Raw genomic sequence first — 21,783 nt, 5'->3', positions numbered from 1 at the left:
GGTGGAGAAAGGGGGCAGGTCCTCAGATGAGCTCACAACAATCCTGCTGTGTGGGACTTACTGGAGGTAGCAGGAGGGGTTCTTGGCCCCAAAGACCCTCAGCATCTAAAGGGGCTTGATCCCCAACCAGTAGAGCACCGTTTGATGGATCACCCCAAAAACTTCCATTGACAACAGGATTCATCGGGTCACTTTCTCTTTTTAAATTTCGTGAAGATTTGTCTACAAATGGCAAAGATATAGGTAAGTAAAATAAATGCTTTTCCTATGGAAACAATGTCATAACTATAACTAACTACTGGCAACTGCCAGTAGGTAATATATATATATGCATATTCACCGAAGGAATGTTGCTCACTCCGGGAAACATTAACAAATTAAATCATTTTTATTCAGCAACACAGATAAAAAATGGACAGGCGTGTTTCGGCCTCCTACCCTTTGTCAATGTCAGTCGACATTTTGCTAAAAATACATCAACATTTCATGTGATTGGATGGGAGGGATGGCCATGGAAAACCAACAATGGGGTTAGGAAGATGTCAATACGACCTGTATTTAAAGGACAGCCATCTTGTATTGGTGTCAAATTATATTGTGAGACCATACCAATGTGCTAACATATTGCTTACATTTGTCAAACCATCCTAAAAAACTTTGGAAAACTTTACTGCTCATCAAATTCACTTAAAAAGTCTTGTTTTATAAACATTCAATATAATTTGCAATCTATTTTTACTTTACTACAATACCTATTAAAATGTGAAGAATTTCTTGGATTATAATTAAATCCTCTTCGAGCTGTACAAACTAAGCTATTACCTCGATACTCTCCATTGATTGGAATACACAAGCATATTGATATTCACATTGTTAAATACTGATATTATCTACAAGATTCTCACTGCCAGCCCAAATTCAATTGATATATATATAAATCAATATAAGAATATTCCGTTATTACCATGTGTAAGAGTTTGATTATTAGACCCTCAAGGGACTTATTTAGTTTCCTACCCCAAGCCTCTATCTTAAGACCCATCGTTAACCTTAAAATGACTCAGTGCTGGAAGATAAATACTCTTTCAAGTCTCCAACTCCATTAGTCTAAAGAAAGCATGTGCTGAAAAAAGTGCCTGTGCTTAAATTAACCTATTGCTACCCAATTTGTGTCCAAAGCTCCTTATCACAGTTCAGTTCCCATGGTACAAAGAGGTACAAAGAAGTTTATTATGCATGATTAATCAAAACTGTTTGCATACTCATATCACTTTACCAATTCATTTATATAACACAGAACAAAATATGAAAAAAGTGTGCTGTGCAAAGTTTTCTGTGCAGGTTTGTCCTTTTAGATAGATTTTATGCTGCCTTGTTGTTTGTGAACGCTTATTTGATTTACTGGTTTTGTCAGATTATCCTGGTTTGTTGGGTATATATTACGTAGAGTGATGGCATTCTCAAGGGTTAAAAAGTTATTTTTGAAGCCTGGATTGTTCATGTTTGGAGATTTAAGGTTGCTCGTGGCCCAGTTGTTATTTTACTCACTTATTACTTAATTGTAAGGTGGCTTTTGTGCCAGTCCAAATCAATTAGACTTAAAGAAGAAATGTGCTGAAAAAAGAGCCGGTGCTTAAATTAGCCTATTGCTACCCAATGTGTGTCCAAAGCTCCTCATTACAGTTCAGTCCCCCCCACTGGGGTCCTTGTCCTCATCTACATGTTGTATCTAGATTCCATCTGTATAAACATCCTGACACTGTCCCCTCCTCTTTCCTTCTGGGGTACCTGATCCAAACAGTAAAAGAGCAGCCATTTACCATCACTATTGTGTTTAGCAGCAAAATGTCTGGCCACTGGATATGATTTATGTTTATTGGTTATTGCCCCGAGATGTTCCAACACCCTTTTCTTCACTGGTTGCACAGTGCTAACTACTTATGTCTTATTGCACAGACATACCAGGTCTTCAGTTTCCTACGTTTGTTCCATGGGACCTCATATTCTTTAGTTCAGCTGCTAATCTTACATGCTTTGCAGCTAGTGCAAGTATAAATTCCAACTACTTTGGGGATTTCTGTTAGCTTCTTAGTTTAGTGTCTGTGTACAAATAGATCTCTAATGATGTGCCTTTTCTGGGCGTGATATTCAGTACTGAGGGTATCATAGGACCAATGGTAGATTCTACCTGTAGGATACCCCAATGCTGTTTTATCACCTGACTGATTGCCTTTGACTCTGTCGAAAAATTCAAAATCCATGTAGTTGTTGCATCCCCTCCTTTGTCTTTCTGTTTAGGGATCAGCAATGTCTGCCTTCAATGGAATGCACCTTTCTTGCTGCTTCTCCTAAGACTATTTTAGAATACCCTGTATTTTCAAATCTGATGATTGCTTCTTGTTCTGCCTGTCTGTCTCTTTCCATAGTGGAGCATTTGTGTTTAAGATCCAACAGCTCCCCATATGGAATACTGTTTACTAGGCTCCATGGGTGTTGGCATGTAACGTGGAATTGCCAGCTATCTGTTTTCTATACAATCTTGTTAGCAGTTGATTATTTTCCACATATACATACAGAACTAGAAAGGAAACTTCTGTATCACTGATGCAGCTGGAAAAGTTGAAACTATTATTGTTCAAAATTGCATGTATCTTTCTGCTTCCTCCTGTGTTCCTCCCCACATGATCAATAAACCATCTATGTAACTCGCCCAATGGGCCATCTTGTCCACCGACTGATCGTTACAGTCCATCCAGGCCATGTGCGTCTGCCACCAGCTCACAAATACATTTGTGTAGCTGAGGGCAAAGCACCTTCCCATCATGGTACCTTGCTTTTGTTGGTACAATTGCCCAGAATTGTTTTATTATTCAGACAAAAAGATATCAGTTGTAACCCCATCATATTATGTTCCTGGAATTTTAGTGGTTTCCCTTTAAGGATAAATTCTACTGCTTGTAATCCCTATTGGAGCAAAAAAAAGTGTACAGGCTTGTGATGTCAAGTGTAACAAGTAGGAAGTTCTCATCCCGTACAATATTCTGAATTAATCTAATAAAATGTGTGATGTCCTTAACATATGAACTCAAATCATTCACAAACGGAAAAAGAAAAAAGTCCACAAAGGTTGAAGCATTCTCTAAAAGGCTACTCTTAGAGGACACAATTGGGCGTCCCAGAGGTGCATAGTTATTCGCTCAGTGACTTAATGACTCCTCATGATAATTTGCCTTGCTTTGCAATACGAAGTTTTCCCCCTTACCCAAGGGTTTTATGATATGAGATGGATCGTTCTTAAGAGCTAACACTGCTTGCCATTGTTATTTAGTCAGGTTATGACTTTTCTTAGTTGTCCGTGGCCTTGTAGTTGTTCTCAGTTTATCCAAATCCCTATGGTCATCTCTTGAAAGCAATCAATAGAATCATATAGTGTTTGTGGCATATACATAGATTTCGCTCTAAAATTGCTCCTAACACTACTTTGCACTATCCCTGGTAGATCCATGGACTGTACTGTTTCTTCATTTGTTCTCTCCCTCGGTATGGAAACCATTTAATCGAACTTGTGCAAAGTTTGTAATTGTCTCTAAATCCTGGCCCGCTATAATACCTGCACGTTTCATCTCCTGTGTTTGAGCTGCAACATGTGGCCCTTTCTTAATTTTCAATTTTATGATAAACTGATGAAGGTCTATGTGTGTCTGTGTGTAATCCCACTCCGATGTTGGACTGGGAGGATTCTATCGAGAGATTTACTATGGTTAGACTCCCCTGCATCATTTCTGGTAATCCTCTCTTATGCTCCTGGTCCTTGACACATGTACATATAGATACACACACACACGCATACATATATTATCTACTGGCGGTCTCCAGTAGATAGTTATAGTTAGGACCGAGTTCCCATAGGAAATCTGAAAATTCTATTTTGAATAACTTTTGCGCCGGTTGACTTATCTTCGTGAAATTTTCAAAACTAATGGGGCGCTCCGCTCAGCTCCTGCCCTGAAAGTCTCGGGGTGATTCATCAATCGGGGGCTGAGAAAAAAGGGGGGTCCCAAAACTCGTTTTCTCCATGCATTTTCCCATAGGACCTTTAGTCGAAGGTACAGCCCGAACGGCTGAACAGAATTACATGAAATTTGGCAAAGAGGTAGTCCTCAGGTCAGGCATGTGCCTTTTGCATATATGGTGTCTGTTCAGTAGTTCCTGAGAAAATTGCTGTTAAAAGTACATAAATATCTATATGCGCGCACGGTGCTCGTAAAAAACCATTGAAATTCCCCCGTTATAGTTAGTTCAGCTAACTATAACTCGCGCGACCGCAATCCACTGCTGATGACGTCATCCAGTGAGTGTGTGTTTCTCTAAAGTTTAAATATGTATAATATATATAGGGAAAGGCCTGTGGAAGAATGAGTGGCTGTACAAGTGTGTGAATGGATGATTTTCTAGGTGCGTAACTGACTCTATAAGTGAGTCATTTGAGATGTCATCAGTGATGTCATGAGTGATGTCACTGACCATGTCATGAGTGATGTAATATGTTACGTCATCAGCAGTGGATTGCGGTCGCGCGAGTTATAGTTAGCTGAACTAACTAACGGGGGAATTTCAATAGTTTTTTACGAGTGAAATGTCCAGCTAACTATAACAGGTGTGAAACCTATGGTTTTTTCAGTGAATATATATATATATATATATATATATATATATATATATATATATATATATATATATATATATATATATATATATATATATATATATATATATAATCTACTGGCGGTCGCCAGTAGATAGTTATAGTTAGGACCGTGTTTCCATAGGAAATCCGCAACATTCTATTTGGAATAACTTTGGCGCCGGTTGACGAATCCTCGCAAATTTTTCAAAACTAATGGGGCGCTACGCTCCGCTCCTACCCTGAAAGTCTCGAGGGGATTCGTCAAGCGGGGGCTGAGAAATAAGGGGGGTCCCAAAACGCGTTTTCCCCATGCATTTTCCCATAGGACCTTTAGTCCGAGCTACAGCCCGAACGGCTGAACAGAATTACTTGAAATTGGGCAGAGAGGTAGTCCTCAGGTCAGGGATGTGCCTTTTGCAGGTCTGGTGTAAATCTGTTCAGTAGGTCCTGAGAAAATAGCATTTAAATCAATATATATATCTGTAAGCGCGCTCCGTGCGCTTACGGTAAGCTTACCGTACGCGTACGGTGCCGTGCGCGAGCTCAATTCTGATTGGTGGTTACATGACTGTAAACATTCGAATCGGTCGAAATCAGAAAGTATCGGCCGCCATTTTCTGTCTCTCGCACTGAAAAAAAAAAAGGTTGATAACATGAAAAGGGGGCAACGAAGAGAGTTGCAGACCCCCTAGCGTTCGTCAGGGGGTTCACGAAGGACCAAAAAGTATGAAAAATAAATTTAATAATTTTTTTAAAAAATCGCGGGGTGCGCGTACGGTAAGCTTACCGTACGCGTACGGTAAAAAAAAAATAAGAATTAACAATCACATTTAATATATAAATCTAAGGACCCCCAAGGGAGAAAAAAACAATTGATATTTTGTAAAAAATGGCGAGGCGTGCACGGTACGAAATGCGCAACGTGGCGCTCGGTGTGCGAAGCGGACCGAGTTCCCACAGCGCGCGCACGGTGCGCGAAGCGCACCGTGCGCGCAAAAATTAAAAATAAATACATAACTTAGCATTTAAAAAACCGTACAAATTCACTGAAAAAACCATAGGTTTCACACACGTTATAGTTAGGAATTAGCATTTAAAAAACCTTGCAAATTCACTTAAAAAACCATAGGTTTCACACAAGTTATAGTTAGCTGTACATTTCACTCGTAAAAAACCAATGAAATTCCACGTTATAGTTAGATCAGGTAACTATAACTTGCGCGACCGCAATGCACAATGTGTCATTTCAGATGTCATCATTGATGTCATGAGTGATGTCACTGACCATGTCATAAGTGATGTAATATGTGACGTCATCAGCAGTTTATTGTGGGCATGCAAGTTATAGTTACCTGATCTAACCATAACGTGGAATTTCATTGGTTTTTTACGAGTGAAATGTACAGCTAACTATAACTTGTGTGAAACCTATGGTTTTTTAAGTGAATATATATATATATATATATGCAAACACCAGGCGCATTCTCCCACTTCCAGGTAGGTGAAGAAGAAAGCACACGGACACCAGTCGTGCTTCAGAGGAATTTAATTAGAACCAGCACCAACACAGCACGTCATTACGCGTTTCGGCCACAAGGTGGCCTTGATCACATAAAGTAAACGCCATTGTTAACAAACTTATATACATAGCACTCAAAGGTCATGTGATGGTTGTGATGAAGGACATAGAAAAAATCTCCAAGTAAGTAGTATCAATACATAATATACAAATATAATTTTAATGATTACACCAGAAATGTATGACGGAAAACCTTAATGTGGGCTAAAATGTATCTATCTCTTGCCGAAAGTGAATACATGAAAAGGTGCAAAGGAGCATGAACAGTACTGTTACAAAGTGCAATTGCTAAGTGTGCAAAATACACAAATTAAAGTGCAAACTGCAATGGTATTGTTGTGCAAAATACGCAATAATAGTGCAGAGTGCAAAACAACTGCATGGAGTATATGCGTAGCAGCAATATTGGAGAAATGTAAACTGTTCATGAATAAATTTACAGTGCATCTCTTTGGAAATTTGACATGAGGGCCAAATGCAAATTAAAATGCAAACTGCAATGGTATTGTTGTGCAAAATACGCAATGATAGTACAAAGTGCAAACAATCGCATGGAATATATACATAGCAGCAATATTAGCCAAATACAAAATGTTCATGAATAAATTCAAATGCATCTCCTTAGAAATTAACATGGAGGCAAGAGATAAAAATGAACAAGCCCAGGATCTTATAAAACTCAATTGCAAATATGTCAGTCATCAGAACACTATCAAAAAAATGTGAAAAGAGTGCAAATGTGAAAAAGTGAAGAGATAGAAAAAAGGGGAAACAAAAATGTGGAAATAATGAAGTCCATAGGGACGAACAGTATGTGTACACAGAATCAGAGGCTGGTTTAACATACATAAGTGGAAACAAGGGTTACACAACTTCTGTCGAGATGTTCCCAGATAAGACACGGCTGGCAGAAGCCGGAAGAACCAATCTGCATGGGACATCAACTAAGGAAGACAAAAGTCGCCGGCCACGGAAAAGAAAAGAAAGAAGAAAAAAGAAGAAATGAGAATATAAGCAAATTCCAGCAATAAAGAACCAATATTCCAGATATCAAAAATCATGAAGTGTAAACATATTGTCATACAACATGTGTCTCAACATGACCCCTAAAAAGAATATAGAGAAATGACCAAGAACACAATATGAAAAAAATGCAGAAAACATCCACCCGGGATGTCGGGGTTTGCCTGCTTGTGTCTGATAAGGTACTGTGAGATACCAACTACAGTGGACTGGCTGTTTATTATATAAAATTGTATAAGTCCTCAGTATTGTTGAGCCCTGTGGGTGCTTTACTGTCGAACTCAAGGATATACCTTGTTTCGAGTTGTCTAAGAAGCTTTTCTCTGTTGCCCCCTCTGCGTTGTGCAGGAATGTTATCAATAACAAAATATTTGAGGCAGCTGAGATCATTGTTGTGGCATTTCTTAAATTGTCTTGCTACAGGGTAGCTAGAATCGTTGTTCACGATTGCTCTTAAGTGTTGGAGAATTCTAACATGAGCTTGTAGTTTGGTGCTACCTATGTAGTTTAATCCACATGTGCAATTGTATACATATATTCATGTAGATAGATATATAGACAGACAGACAGACAGGTAGGCAGGTAGGTAGGTAGGTAGATAGATAGATAGATAGATAGATAGATAGATAGATAGATGGATGGATGGATGGATGGATGGATGGATGGATGGATGGATGGATGCATGGATGGATGGATGGATGGATGAATGGATGGATGGATGGATGGATGGATGGATGGATGGATGGATGGATGGATGGATGGATAGATAGATAGATAGATAGATAGATAGATAGATAGATAGATAGATAGATAGATAGATAGATAGATAGATAGATAGATGGATGGATGGATGGATGGATGGATGGATGGATGGATGGATGGATGGATGGATGGATGGATGGATGGATGGATAGATGGATAGATAGAGCCGGGCAGAAGCACTAAAAAATGTAAACACTCCCCTGGATTTGCCTGTTCACCTAGCGGGCTGTGCATGGTTCCTGAGAGCGACGCACACCTAGTACCCTGTGTCTTAAAGAGCTGCCCTCAGTGCCTGACAAGGAGTGTCCAAGATGTGTACAGTGTGAACCCAAAGTTGATTTCATAACCAGTGCAGCAATGAAAATGTGCTTATGCCTCTTTTGTGCTTTGTGGACCCAGGGTGCAAAATGTGCACTGATGCCACAGAAGGAAGGACTTTTATGACCGCCAGTTAAAAGCACTCATGAACGGTGCCACACTGTTTGTAACTACGGAGCCATCCGAAAAATCTGAGGTCATGGGGGCATATTAACATGGGCTTTATCTCTGCTTTTTTGGCTTTAAAAGCCAAAAAAGCAGAGATAAAACTAGCGCCCTATCAACAACAGGGTGCTAACACGCAAATTTGCATGTTAGCACCCTTTTACTCTACGCTTCCCTTGCATCTCTAATGAGATGCAAAGGGGGCGTTCCAGAGTAAAATAATAGGAGAAATGTCGCTAAGCGACATTTCTCCTATTATCAAGAATATCGCTAACCCTGTTAGAGACTAAAAAAGCAGCGCTTACCACGGTTAACGCTGCTTTTTTACGTCTGGTATTTTTCTGACTTAGCCATGATATCCTATGGAAGGAGGATATCATGGCTAAGTTTGTCTGTCCCTATCAACAAGCTAACGTGAGATTATCGCTGGGTTTCCAGCAATAATCTCACGTTAGCCACTTAGCGTGAGGATTTTTATCGCTATTGAGATAAGCGTTGCTAATAGCACGCTATCTCAGCGATAAAAATCAACGCTAGCCGGCGATAATTATCCTAGCGCTAAGTGTGCTTAGCGAAAATTATCGCCGGTTGTCGTTGATATGCCCCATGGTTTGCAGCCTCCCTAACAACTACGGATGTCTGTTTTTGGATGGAGGCATCCATATCGAAATAGAAGTGGTTTCAGTTTATTACAGGAGGATTTACTCCAGGATGTGGACATATCCGTGGTGCTAATGGCATGCTGCTTCGGTACCCGGTGTCTGCGTCTGAGGTCTTTAAGCAGATTAAATTGCCTACATGTGAGCATGTTAATTACAACAACAAGCTCTCTGCGTCATGGCTTGCAGCTATGCACAAGGCAGGAAAACTGATTCATGGCTCTCTGAGCCAGTAAATTAATCTTTTCCAATGAAATATGAACACCTCCGAGACCAGCTCCAATAGACTGCAATTGTTTGTGCTGTTATTTTGACATATTTGGAATGATAGGCCAATTAGCCTAACCTATATATTTCGTGTTTTTTAAAGTAAGTAACTCTGGCAGACGTAGTTATGTATTTTGGTACAGTTAGTATTCACCTGCTTAGTGTGTAATATGTATATATTTTATTAATGCTTTAAATTTAGCATAATTTAAGGTTTTTGTAAACCTTAGTATTTTCAATCTTGTAAAAAGCGTACAACGTGCACTTCTGCTACCACATAGCACAATGTATGCTTTTTTTATGTTAGCCGGGATTTGTAATACAGCTGACTGGCAGGATTTCTAGTTCCATCGTTTGTGCACACATACATTCTTTTGGCTAGCAGTCTCATGTTTAACTACAAAAAAGTACGCGTAAACTATTTGCATTAAACACCTTCTGAAGAAATCCTGTTTTTGGAATCATATTGGCATACAATAGGGTTAACATCAGTGGCCCATGACACTAAATGAACTATACATAAAGATTAAATCATTCTCAAAAAGGAAGACAGAGTATGAAGTATTTTCATTGTATTTGTGTTTCAAGTTGGTTGTCACGTTAATGTATTCTTTGAACATATTTTATGTACAAATACTTGTTTAAAGTATACATTTAAAATAGTATTTACACTTACTACTTAATATTGCATTATTAGTTATTGAGTGGAAATGAGTGAAATGAATCCTCTGTATTATTATTTGGTAATATTGCATTAGCCTTTAATATGGTAAGACACTCCATCTTTTCTTAGCCATAAATTAGGGTTTACTACCTTTTTATGCATTAGGGTATAATAACAATCTTTGACACTTTCTTGGATCAATATTTAAAAAGCTCATCAAATATTTGCAGTCGGAATAGCCAGTGTAAACTTATGCTTTAGATCATGTTTTGCTGTCCTCGACTGTATCGCATATTTGCTTCATGTCAAACCACAATGGGTTATTCAGAAGTGCACCTGTCCTGATGCCTGAATGCATTTAGCTTGATATACAGAGCAGCGAAATAATATAGGGAAGGAAATAGTAAAATAACAATATTTATCACTATCTAGAAATATAAAAAAATCCAAACCACTGTTTCAAACTAATATTTCTGAAAACGTTGAATAGATCAGCTAACCAATCTTCTAAATAAAGCAAAGATTTACTTAAACAAACCCAGGATGGAAGATTCCTCGTGGCATCAATATTATAAACTGGACAAAGACGTTCCACAATTAAAGTGCAAGAGCGACCAATTGGTTCACCAGCAAGCCGTGATTGTCTCCTTACAAAATGAGGAATTCCCTCCCACTGCTCCCAGCAAAACACAACTGACACTTAACAGATGGACCGCCCTCAGCATCGAAGACACTCTGAGGATAATGAAGACCACTCACTCCGGGGCCCCCACAGACCCCTGCCACCACCACATCTACCGTAAAGCCACAGACATGATCGCCCCGAACTTCAAAGAATCATCAATCGCTCCTTTGAGACCGCCTCTTTCCCAGACAACTGGAAATATGCAGAGATCAACCCTCTCCTGGAAAAACCTTCAGCGGACCCCACCGACCTCAAGAATTTCAGACCGATCTCCCTACTCCCTTATCCGGCCATTGTCATGGAAAAAGCCATCAACCACCAACTTTCTTGAGCCCTCTCAATCAGGCTTCAGAAGAACCACAGCACAGATACCACATTCTAGACTACGGCAACGCACTCTACACCGGGATCTACAAGAACCTCACACGCAAACTCCAGAATGTCCAGAATGCCTCGCTAGACTAGTACTCAACCTAACATGCTACTGCCACATTAGCCAACACCTTCAGACCTTGTATTGGCTCCCGGTTGAGACGAAAATCACCTTTAAGCTTCTTATCCACACACAGAAAGGCCCTCGACAACACAGGGCCTGCCAACCTGAACCACCGCCTCGTTTTCCACGCTCCCCAGCACTCTATCCACTCGGCCCAACACTTCCTCGCAACTGTACCTCCGATCAAGAAAAGCAGAACAAGAGGGCGCTCCTTTTCCCTGATCGTAGCCAAGGCATGGAACTCCCTCCCTCTCGAGATCCGATAAACCGCATCGCTCCCCAAATTCCTAACGATCTCAAGACCTGGCTCTTCGATAGAACTCAGTGACCCTGCAGGATCGGCGGAACCCCCCACCCCCTCTCTCTCCCTCAGCACCTTGAGACCCGTTCTGGGTGAGTAGCTCTCACTATACAAACCCATGATTGATTCATTCATTCATTGATAGTCTTCAGTAAATCTTCCTCTGTGATGGAATTAAATAGTTGACAGATCTTTTGGGAGTTGCATACCATGGGAGAGGTAGGATGGACACCATGATGTAGTAGAAGTTGAAATTTGGAGTCAAAGAACTACAGAAACTCCTCTGCTTTTGATGGTGGGTCATCACATTTGAAGGATGTGAGCATGTAGTTATTGGCGGATCTGACCATTTTGAAGAGTCAGAATTTCTGACGCATCTGTCAATCCTTGCGCCAAAATTCGCTGTATTATAAATACGGCACATCTATGGTGGCGCATGGGTTTCTAAGGGTGGCGCAGGGAAAGTGACGCATCTGTACAGATGCGTCACTTTCTTGTAAATCTGCCCCACAATGTTTGCATTAGTTATTGACATGCTTGCTGAACTTGAAAAATGCCTTATAGCTTTAGCACAACATCTAGGGAACGAAAATCATGCCATTCATGCAATATTCTATATGCACACCTGATTGACAATCAGCTTTCACCACTGTGAACTCAACACAAACAGAACATATGGAGCAATAACATGAGATGTTCCTTGATGATGCTTTTCAATGAGAACATCTAAGTATTGTGAAAGCACATAGTTTTCTGCAAATGGGTTTAGTCAAAGTATTTTGTAAAAGCACAGTTTTCCCCTGATGGTTCGGAGTGATACCAAATGACAGCAATTTTATTTTGTTCAAACTACAGCAACAATCAAGCACTATGTACCTTTTTAAAATCGGAAAAATGCATGCCATTTGTTTGTTTCCTGGAGCTTCATCAGATTCACTTAACCTTTTAGAAACATGCCATTAAGTCAATTAAAGATGTGAAGTGTGGATTAGGTTTACAACTAACAACATTACAAGAAATTCTTTGCATAAGGAGATGCATTAGCTAGAGGATAGTATAAATCAAAATCAGAAAATGGTGTTCCTTTCAAATGAATGTGTACATACTGGTATATGAAGATGTTTACATGATCATTGGCGCTAAAGTACTTAACATGGAACATGTGAGCCGCTACGATAGTGCAGTTCGTATTATAGGTAAATCACACAATTAGCATAAGGATTCATTTTAATCAGCTACAAATTAAAAACAGGAATATTTGATCTTCTTTTAAAGGATCAAGGGACACATTTATTAAAGTTTTTGGGTTCACGCAAGGGGGCGCAGGCCGAAAAATTCTAAAATGAGATTTGCCAAATTATATAAGGCCACCTTGCCTGGCCCTGTGTGGCTTGGTAAATATAGAGTGACATAAGGTAGCACAAATCGCTGCCTTGCGTTACTCTGCAGCAGGGAGGCATGCCATGGGTGTAGTGTGGGTATTCCCACACATCCATGCATGGATTCTGACACATTCCCAGATTTACCAACACTGGTAGACGTGGAAATTCATCCAAATTATATGTATCCCCCCAGAGGCACAACGTGGAACAATATGTTTATTTCTCCTTGTTGCTTCCTCTTTCTATGTGTGCTGCATTGTGCAAAATACACAGAAAGAGGATTGTTTTTGTGCAGGAAAGTGTCCCTTTCTGCTCAAACTCAATCCTTCCTACAATGCAGGCCCCATTGAACTATAGTGCAGGGGGTCTGCGTTGGTGCTGGCCGGCACATTGTTCTCCAATGCAGGTGGAGAGCAGGAATGCATTGTATAGTGTTAAATATAGTGCATTCCTGCCCTTTCACGCAGCACAGCAAGGTGACTTGTTGCACTGCACTGCATGAAGCTTAGATAAATCAGTGCCCTGGTAATGTCTTAGGTGCATATCTACAAGGCGGCAATATAAAATTATCGCCTCTCTTGCGGCCGTTTTCGGCCGCAAAGCGGCGATAATTTTATCGCTATATTAGCAAGGTCACGCTATCGCGTGAAACCTTGCCTTAGCGCCTGAATTCCTAACGCCCATCTTTGCATCTCTAATGAGATGCAAAGTGAGCGTTCCTCCCCAGGATAACGGGAGAAATGTCGCTAAGTGACATTTCTCCTATTATCAAGCCTATTATCATGCAAAGCAGCATAGCGACAAGAAAAGTAGCGATAACCTCTGTTATCGCTACTTTCCTTATGCGTGCTTTGAAACTGACTTAGCCATGATATCCTATGGAAGGTGGTTATCATGGCTAAATATGTGAGGCCCTATTAGCAAGCTATCGCCAAACTTTGTGGGATTATCGCTGGGCTTCCAGCGATAATCTCACGTTTGACAGTTAGCGCTAGGATTTTTATCGCTATTGAGATAAGCGGTGCTAATAGCACGCTATCTCAGCGATAAAAATCCACGCTAGCCGGCGATAATTATCCTAGTGCTAAGTGCGCTTAGCGATAATTATCACCGGTTGTTGCTGATATGCCCCTTAGTGTCCTAAAATAACCTACACTGAATTTCATGGAAGCTATTCATTCAGTGGATTCCAAGTAGTACATATTCACATGGAAAGTGCCTAAACGATGTTGTGCAAATTCTTTCACAAACTATACACCACTTTTCTAGCAAAATGTTCTTAATTTAGATTGTAGAAACAAACAGTCACCTGGCTGTAATTGTATGCCAGATAATCCCATCATAGCCCCCTCACTAAGGGCAATCTCTAGAATTTGCATCTACATTATGGGCCAATGTTTGCCTTCTCAAAAGTTTGACTAATGCATTTATTATTCCATGTAATTCGGAATTAATGTTAGATAAGAATTATTACATTGTAGAATGGAATTGTTAAAAACATGTCTTTATTATTCACCAACAATTCTTTACCCACTTCGTAATCACTGATAGAAAAGTTCATCTACCCTCTTCTGTAGTACATTGCATGTATACTTTGAATGTGCGCTCTGAAGTGATACAATATGAATACATGGTGAGAGAAATAATACTGTCTGTGTTTTTTACCACACCCTACAAGAGAACGGATTCAAGTGCGTACATTGAAGAATAATGCCTTTACATGTAGTAGAAGAGGCTTAAGGTTCTTTGTTGAGTAAAAACTTAGCAGCAGACCTGTGCTTGGGAGTGCTATGAGCAACACTAACATTAATCAGAAAGAATGGAGTGTGGTGTTCCAATTGCCCTCCCTTCAGGCATCAAATGAGTAATGTTTATTAACAGCCATACAATTCAGGATATAGGGTTGAAAATTGTTTGGAATTCACCCAGGAGCAGGGACAGGGCTTACTGCAGGCTCTAGGGAAAGCAAAGAGAAGAGAGGATAACTCAGGCAGAGATAGAGTTCTGGCTGAGGAGGACCAGGAGTCCTGTCATTAGATGATCCCGGGGCAGGGACTTGTGTAAATGGGCCTGGATTTGATGTGCCATGCTCTGGCCACCATTACCAAGGGGCAGGCAGGAGAGACAGCATCTCTGAGGGAGAAGACCAAGATCAGCGGGAAGTCAGAAAAAACAGGCCAAAGAAAAAGATACTGCCAAAAGATAAAACTAAAACAAACACATGATTAAAATAACAACATGGTCTAGTGTTTCCCTTTAGTAGGGACTTGGGAGGTGAATGTCATGCTTCAAAAGTGTGATGTCTAGTTCTGCGTACATATCATTCACCAAATGCACCACATTGTGTACAGGGAACACAGGTCTCATCCTGATGGAAGTTACCCTACCAGCTGAACCAAATATGATGCATCAAAACATAAACACAGAACATAATGGTTGGAAAGAACACACTGTCCCTTCCAGATGTAGAATACACATTAGAATTATAAATGCTAAGCCCTGTAACTGCACACAAATAGCCTGGTACAGAGGGGACTCTGCAGGGCTAGATATTGACCTGCAATAGGCATTTTAATATTAGTTGGCACTCATAGGTAAAGTCTTTACTTCTCTGGTTCAGCTCAGGATCAGAGCCCAGGCCTTATTTCACTCTGCTGGGAAAAGTTAATTACATTTCTCCCCAGCAGCGGGAACAAAGGCCTCCCCTCACAAACACTCTACCTCACCTCTACCAACTCACTCACGAATAGATTAATTTAAACAAACGTGTCAAAGGGAGTGAAACTGGTGCACAGTACTAACAACTGCTGATGATAAAAAGTTAGTTTGTTGCCATATTATCAAAAAGATAGGAAAAATGAATGCTTCATGGTTACATGTGTGTGGCAAGTGGCACTTTCCAAAAGATGTCAAATCCAAAAGTATTGTAAAGCTCCACTTGCTGCAATACTGAAGCAATGTTTGGTAAATCTTTATGTGTCAAAAATGCAAAATAGCATCAGCACTGCCTTAGCTGCTTGTCTTCCTGTTGCACCACAAGCTCTACAAGTGTTGCTCATAGCATTGATAGAAATGTAAATATTAAATGTAGTATTAAAGACCAATGCATCATACATTTCTTTGAAACTTTGTCCTGCATCGAGCATGAATGATTCATCACAACCCTGGCCCTGACCCAGTCCTCACCTGAATGATTAATGCATCCCTCGTAGAGGGTTAGGTCCTAACGACTCAAGCAGGATAATATTATATACTATATAAACACACTAGTGGCAGACCCAATGATTGAGGCTAACTATTGCCTGTTCTCTCGTCTATGTTTCCCCTTCCAGAAATATAGTTCACCAAATAAGTACAAAATTACCGAGAAGAAAATCCTCCAGGAGTCACTATAACCCCATCAACTAACATTTAACAGGACATCTTTATCGAAATGGGTGTAGATTGACATACAACCAAGTGCTTGTTTGACAGGCCAAGCAGGTGTGACATTATTGACCAAACACTGCTATTGAGGATGATCGTTAATTAGGCAAAGATCACCAGTACAGCATTAGCCTGAATCCTCTGCTAGCTAAGCTAACATGTATCCATTGTGTCTAACACAATATCTGAGCTGAAAGGGTCTAATGTAATGCTAGAAAGCTAGACTCTCTTGCCATTACTATTCCCTTTCTGTGTATGGCCCCTAGTCAAAGCCCTTGGGCACCCTAACTCCACATATTTGGGTCTTGGCAATATAAATATCTTCAAGGGATGTGGATTTAAGAAGAATAAATCTATTCTTACCTATATAAACTTATGTTAATAATATTATATTAGTCAATGTCCATAATATTGTTATCCTTGAATTTCTGGCATATAACCCATCAGAGACCTAAATGGATATGAAGATCGCACATCACCTCATATGATCCTGTTAAATTGGGAAGAGGATAAATCCCTCCTAATCAGAAGCTTCAATCTCCATCCCGATAAGGCCCAATACCACTGCTTCAAATCAGGAGGTGCAGCACAACCTGATTTAGAGGTAAATTTGCTCATCCGAATTCCTTACACTCCCACATAAAACTTCAAGTTGAGGACACTAGCCTGATGAGAAAACCACTATCGAGAATATAAAATGTCACTGCTCAAATTTACATGAACTTTTGTGAAGATTGATCATCCTAGTTATGCAATTATCTAACAGTGAAACAGGTTAGTTAACCCAACGCCTCAGAAACTGAATACAACATGGAATTGCAATTAACCATTGCACTACGTTTATCTGTAGGACTGACAGTATCTCAAAATAATCTGCCATAGCTAAACACCGAGGGAAACTTGAGCTAACCCTGATGGTCTAAAGATCAGATCCAAGTACATTTTAAAGTAGAATATGTATGCGTTGCACTTAGTTGTGTTCAGTTATAGCAAATTAATATTTATGTGGTTGATTGTTTGTTTACTGTCATAGTGAGATGACTTGCCACTATTACATTTTTTCTGACATTGCAATTTACTCAATCAGTGTAGTCAACTACTGATTCTATTCCACTTTAAATGTGTTTGTTGAGTTGAATTGCTAATTTTCTCTTGGTAACTGGCCCATGTATAGATGTTGTATTATATTTTACCACTCCCATTTAATATGTGGTGATGATTGGTCTAAAGTAAATTTTCTATATTTAGCACCTTGTATTCAGTCTATGTTGAAAATGCAGTTTTTGCACTCATTGGAATTATTTATGTGATATCTTCACTGATGGTAGAAGGTCCAAAACAAACTACATAGCTGACACAAAACTTGCATTCTAAGGGCCTGATTCACAAAGGGACTCCACATTTATGGAGAGCCCCGCTGTTGTGGGGAAGTATCCGCATTCGGGCAGATTCTCTGCAATGAGAAGACTCCCCCGAGACAGGGGGTCTCCAGCACGAATGTGGAGGCCTTTTCTGAGTCAGGCCCTTCAATTGTAAGAAAATCACAATGGACTCATAGGACACAAATTGTCCCAGTTAGAGAGGTGAAATACATGAACATTTAAATATGCCTTTTAACTCCAGCTTCAGTAGAGATTCAGAGTGGGACAGATAAACAGATGCAATACACCCCAAGGCCAAATAAATAGAAATTATGAAAGTTTCCAACTCATGGCAACTAAATGAGCTATAGTGCAATGAGTAAAGATACTCGCTCTCAACCAAACTGGCAAAATAAATCTGACAGGGCAGATAAGAAGAGTTACATGCTCTTTCAAAATTATATGTTTGGCATGAACACCACTGCTCCTGGTGATTTCAAAAGCTGTAAGCAAGCTTAGTCTTTTGATGGAATACCTGGGAAAAGCATGGAAAAACCAGCATGGTAAATCAAATTTTCACATGCTATTCCCCATAATTACTGGGATTCCCGAGAATGGTAATTCCAGGGCTCATTAAAAATAGGAATTATTATGGAATATTTATTATAATAAGGGTCTTACTAGAATATTGTGGCAATAAAACATTTTAACAACTGAGTTCCACAGTTGCATATGCTTCTTGTAGAAGGAGTAATGGTAGTTCTGCAAGGTAAGACTTAAATGTTGTTGCAAAATGGGTTAGGCCTATTTATTATACCCAGATTTGTAGCGTTTTTTAATCACCCGATATTGGACTCTTTACTATGGTTGAGTCTAACTAGATGTGTCTCATCCGCTGTAATCACACAGTACTTGGACTGCATGTGTTTACCACCGGTGTCAGCCTGGTGCAGAGGGGACTCAACAGGGTTAGATATTTACCTGGAATAGCTCTTTTTATATTAGTTTGCACTCGTAGGTAAAGTCAGTATTTCTCCCGCTCAGCTCAGGATCAAAGTCCAGGTTAATTAAATTTCTCTCCAGCATCTGCAACAAAGGCCTCCCCTCACTAATGAACTTACTTGTCACACTTTACCAGGTCTTGCGACAACCCAGCCCCACTGAACAAAGGAGGAAGCCCGGGCAACTGGACCCAACACAGGAGGGGCTTCTCTTTAAACTTTCAGTAGGAAGGTCCTGGCGGTAATATCAGCGAGAGGTAGAGCTGAGACTCCAAGAGCAAATGTGACGAGTGACTCCTGAATGATTACATCTTGAACTGTCACAGCATGCTGTGCATGAGGGTTGGGACAGGAGTAGAGAAGTGATGTGGGACCCTAACATTGGCCAGGGGTGCCTGGCTTCTAGAATCTCCCACCAACTTTTAAAAACTCTTGCATAATTGAGAGAAATGGTTGTTTGCACTTTTCACAGCCCGATGCCCAAAAGGAACAAGTTGACCCCAAAACCAATAGGTCTCTTCAAGGTCCGGTAAAGCTGACCCGCAAACACCCCCTGAGGACCAGTTTGGGGAAAGATCTGGACTTCTGTACTCAGACCCATCAACCAGCAGGGGAGCTGGTGCAGGGAGCCCGTGGAACCAGCCACCTGAAGGTAAAACAACTTTGGAGGTGAGGAGGTAAAACCTAAAACTGTTGTTGGTGGCTGGAGCTCTCCACCAGGAGTAAAATTAGCCGAAGATCATCTCCTTTGCCCAAATGGGGCCTGATATATGGATTTTAAAATTGGTGACCTTTGAACTTTTTTTGTAAAACGAAGCATGTGGGTTTCCCCTGTATCTCCTTTCCATTATTCACAGGGTGGAGAGGGCCTGGGGGCCGGTGCATTGGTTATTTATTTATTTTTACCCATGGAGAAGGGTGTGTGTGTGTGGCCCACTCCCCTGCTTAATTCCTTCCTCCCAGACCTCCACCGACCCAGAGGTCAACACAGAGAGCAGAGGAGCGCCATCGTGCTTCAATGAGAGAAGGTGGAGGGACCCAGGATCCCAACTTTGGGCCCTCAATGCTGGTAAGCCTGACCACTGCTCCCCGTACCTGTGTCTGGGGGTAACGAGGTAACCGCCACATAGGAGAACTTAAATAAGGGCTGCCGACACCCCTAGGCAGTGGAGGGACGCGTGCCATGGAGGGGAGCCAGCCGGACAGCTGGGGTAGGCTTCCTAGTTGTGCCTACTTAATGAAGACATGTGGGGTGTCCGTGAGGGATGCCACTCTATAGTGTGATATGTTGTCTAGTATATGTGGGTAGTGCACTGTGATTTTGGGGGACATGGCCCTTTCGGGTCCTAATGCGATTTAATTTCATCTGAGGTATTTTAAATCTTCCTTATGTATATGTTTTTAAATGAATGCACAGTATTTAGTAGTGTTTGTGAAATAAATGCACTTTTCCTTTTCTAAAGAAAAAGCACTGACTGGACAATCATTTATTGAGTTTTATTGTTAAGTGCCAGCAAATATGATTACTAGCCCACACCACCTCCCCTGAGTATGCCTTGGACTGCTCCGCTTCGTTACCATGAGAGAGTAAATTACTTCAGTGGGGTGGTTGGGTTACAGTGAGGGGAGAGTGCAGACCTATTACTTGCACAGGCCTCACATCCTGCACTACTAATAACCCAATGTCCTACAAATTTGAGATCTCTAAGCCTGAGATTCTAAACTCTCTGGTAAGTTTCCACAGAAAGGCAGCAGCCATTGCTCTTCTCTTTTATTTTGAAGCTGTCTGGTCAAGATGGAGAACAACTAATGGTAACATTGCTGCTGCCTCCCATTTCTTTATCTTCACCCTGGCAGCGTATAGGTGTCCAAAACAATGTTGGAAAACACAACAAGGTTTGATAGAACTACTCTCCTGGTAACACCAGCAGCCTGTAAATGCTGTAAAGAGCGAAAATGTCTAGTAACCCAGTTAGAGCAAATGTTTGTCTCCTGTGCCTCTTTTAGATGAGAGCTGTCAGTTAGTGAGAATAATACTCTAGCAGCCTAGTAATCCTGAACCAGTGTAATAATCGATTTTTCTAATAACTCAGAGGTGTGATAAGGATACATTGTGACAAATGATAGTAACATCTCTGTTGCAGTGGGAATGCCTTTGATGGGCACAGCGGTGTAGCATTTTTTCAAGTACTACAGTGGAGGACTGGCACTAAAGTCCAGTGTAGTTTCAATAATCGATCTGCTCTTCATGATATATCTCCATTTTCAAAGTCTGCCATTAAAAACATTACAAGTTACAATTATACTTTTCATAGCATATGGTATTATAGGACAGCTCAATCATTTTTATGTCAAATTAAGTTTTAGTCTCCGCCGCAGCACTATATTCTGCTATTTCGGCCCTTAATTGTCCTCTGAGCAAGACCAGTTTAAAAGGATTTGCTGCAATCTGACATCCTCATGTTGTCATTTATGGTAGTGCAGTAAGGCAGCTGCCTTGAAAGGCAGTAATACAGCGCTAGTCTGTTTCCCCTTTTTCTATTGAGAACCTTGTCAGCCCCATGTTTTGGCCCCTTTTATTTTGTCAGTAATTGTTCAAAGTTTGGCGATCAGGTCTAGGCCTCTAACATGCCTCTTACAAATACTGACGTAGTTTTCATTTGCAATCCCATTGTAGGAGTCAGAACATTGATAAAAGTGTTGTTGTGGTTGCAAACTCCAAATTGAAGTGTTTATAGGCAGTTAAGATATGTTGTGCACTTGGCCCTTAGTTCTGTGCTCTCGTGCACCATTTTCAAATGAAGATTTGTGGTGTCGTAAAAAAGAAGATAGTTTAAATATGTTAATCACTTTTAGAAGTATTTCAAACATAATTAAAAAAATAATAGTATGATAAACCTCCCTAACATGTTTTTTTTACTTAACATTTAATAACACTAGATAAAAAGTATCTATTACATTCATGTAAATTATTTATCAATATTTCAAAAAGTTAAAATTCAATGTC

General features: G+C 40.3%; 1 protein-coding gene and 1 pseudogene across 2 annotated transcripts in view; both read left to right on the top strand.

Annotated features, from left to right (window-relative positions):
• LOC146859883 (zinc finger FYVE domain-containing protein 21 pseudogene) overlaps window positions 1–9,429 on the top strand; it is a 137,319-nt pseudogene extending 127,890 nt beyond the window's left edge.
• The window catches only part of LUZP2 (leucine zipper protein 2), a 1,193,026-nt gene that overhangs the window by 266,617 nt on the left and 904,626 nt on the right, over window positions 1–21,783 (top strand). The gene's annotated exons all lie outside the window — the stretch shown is intronic.

This window comes from Triturus cristatus, chromosome 3_1 (genome assembly GCF_964204655.1).
Source record: "Triturus cristatus chromosome 3_1, aTriCri1.1, whole genome shotgun sequence".
NCBI lineage: Eukaryota > Metazoa > Chordata > Amphibia > Caudata > Salamandridae > Triturus > Triturus cristatus.
This window is presented reverse-complemented; position numbering and strand designations above follow the sequence as displayed.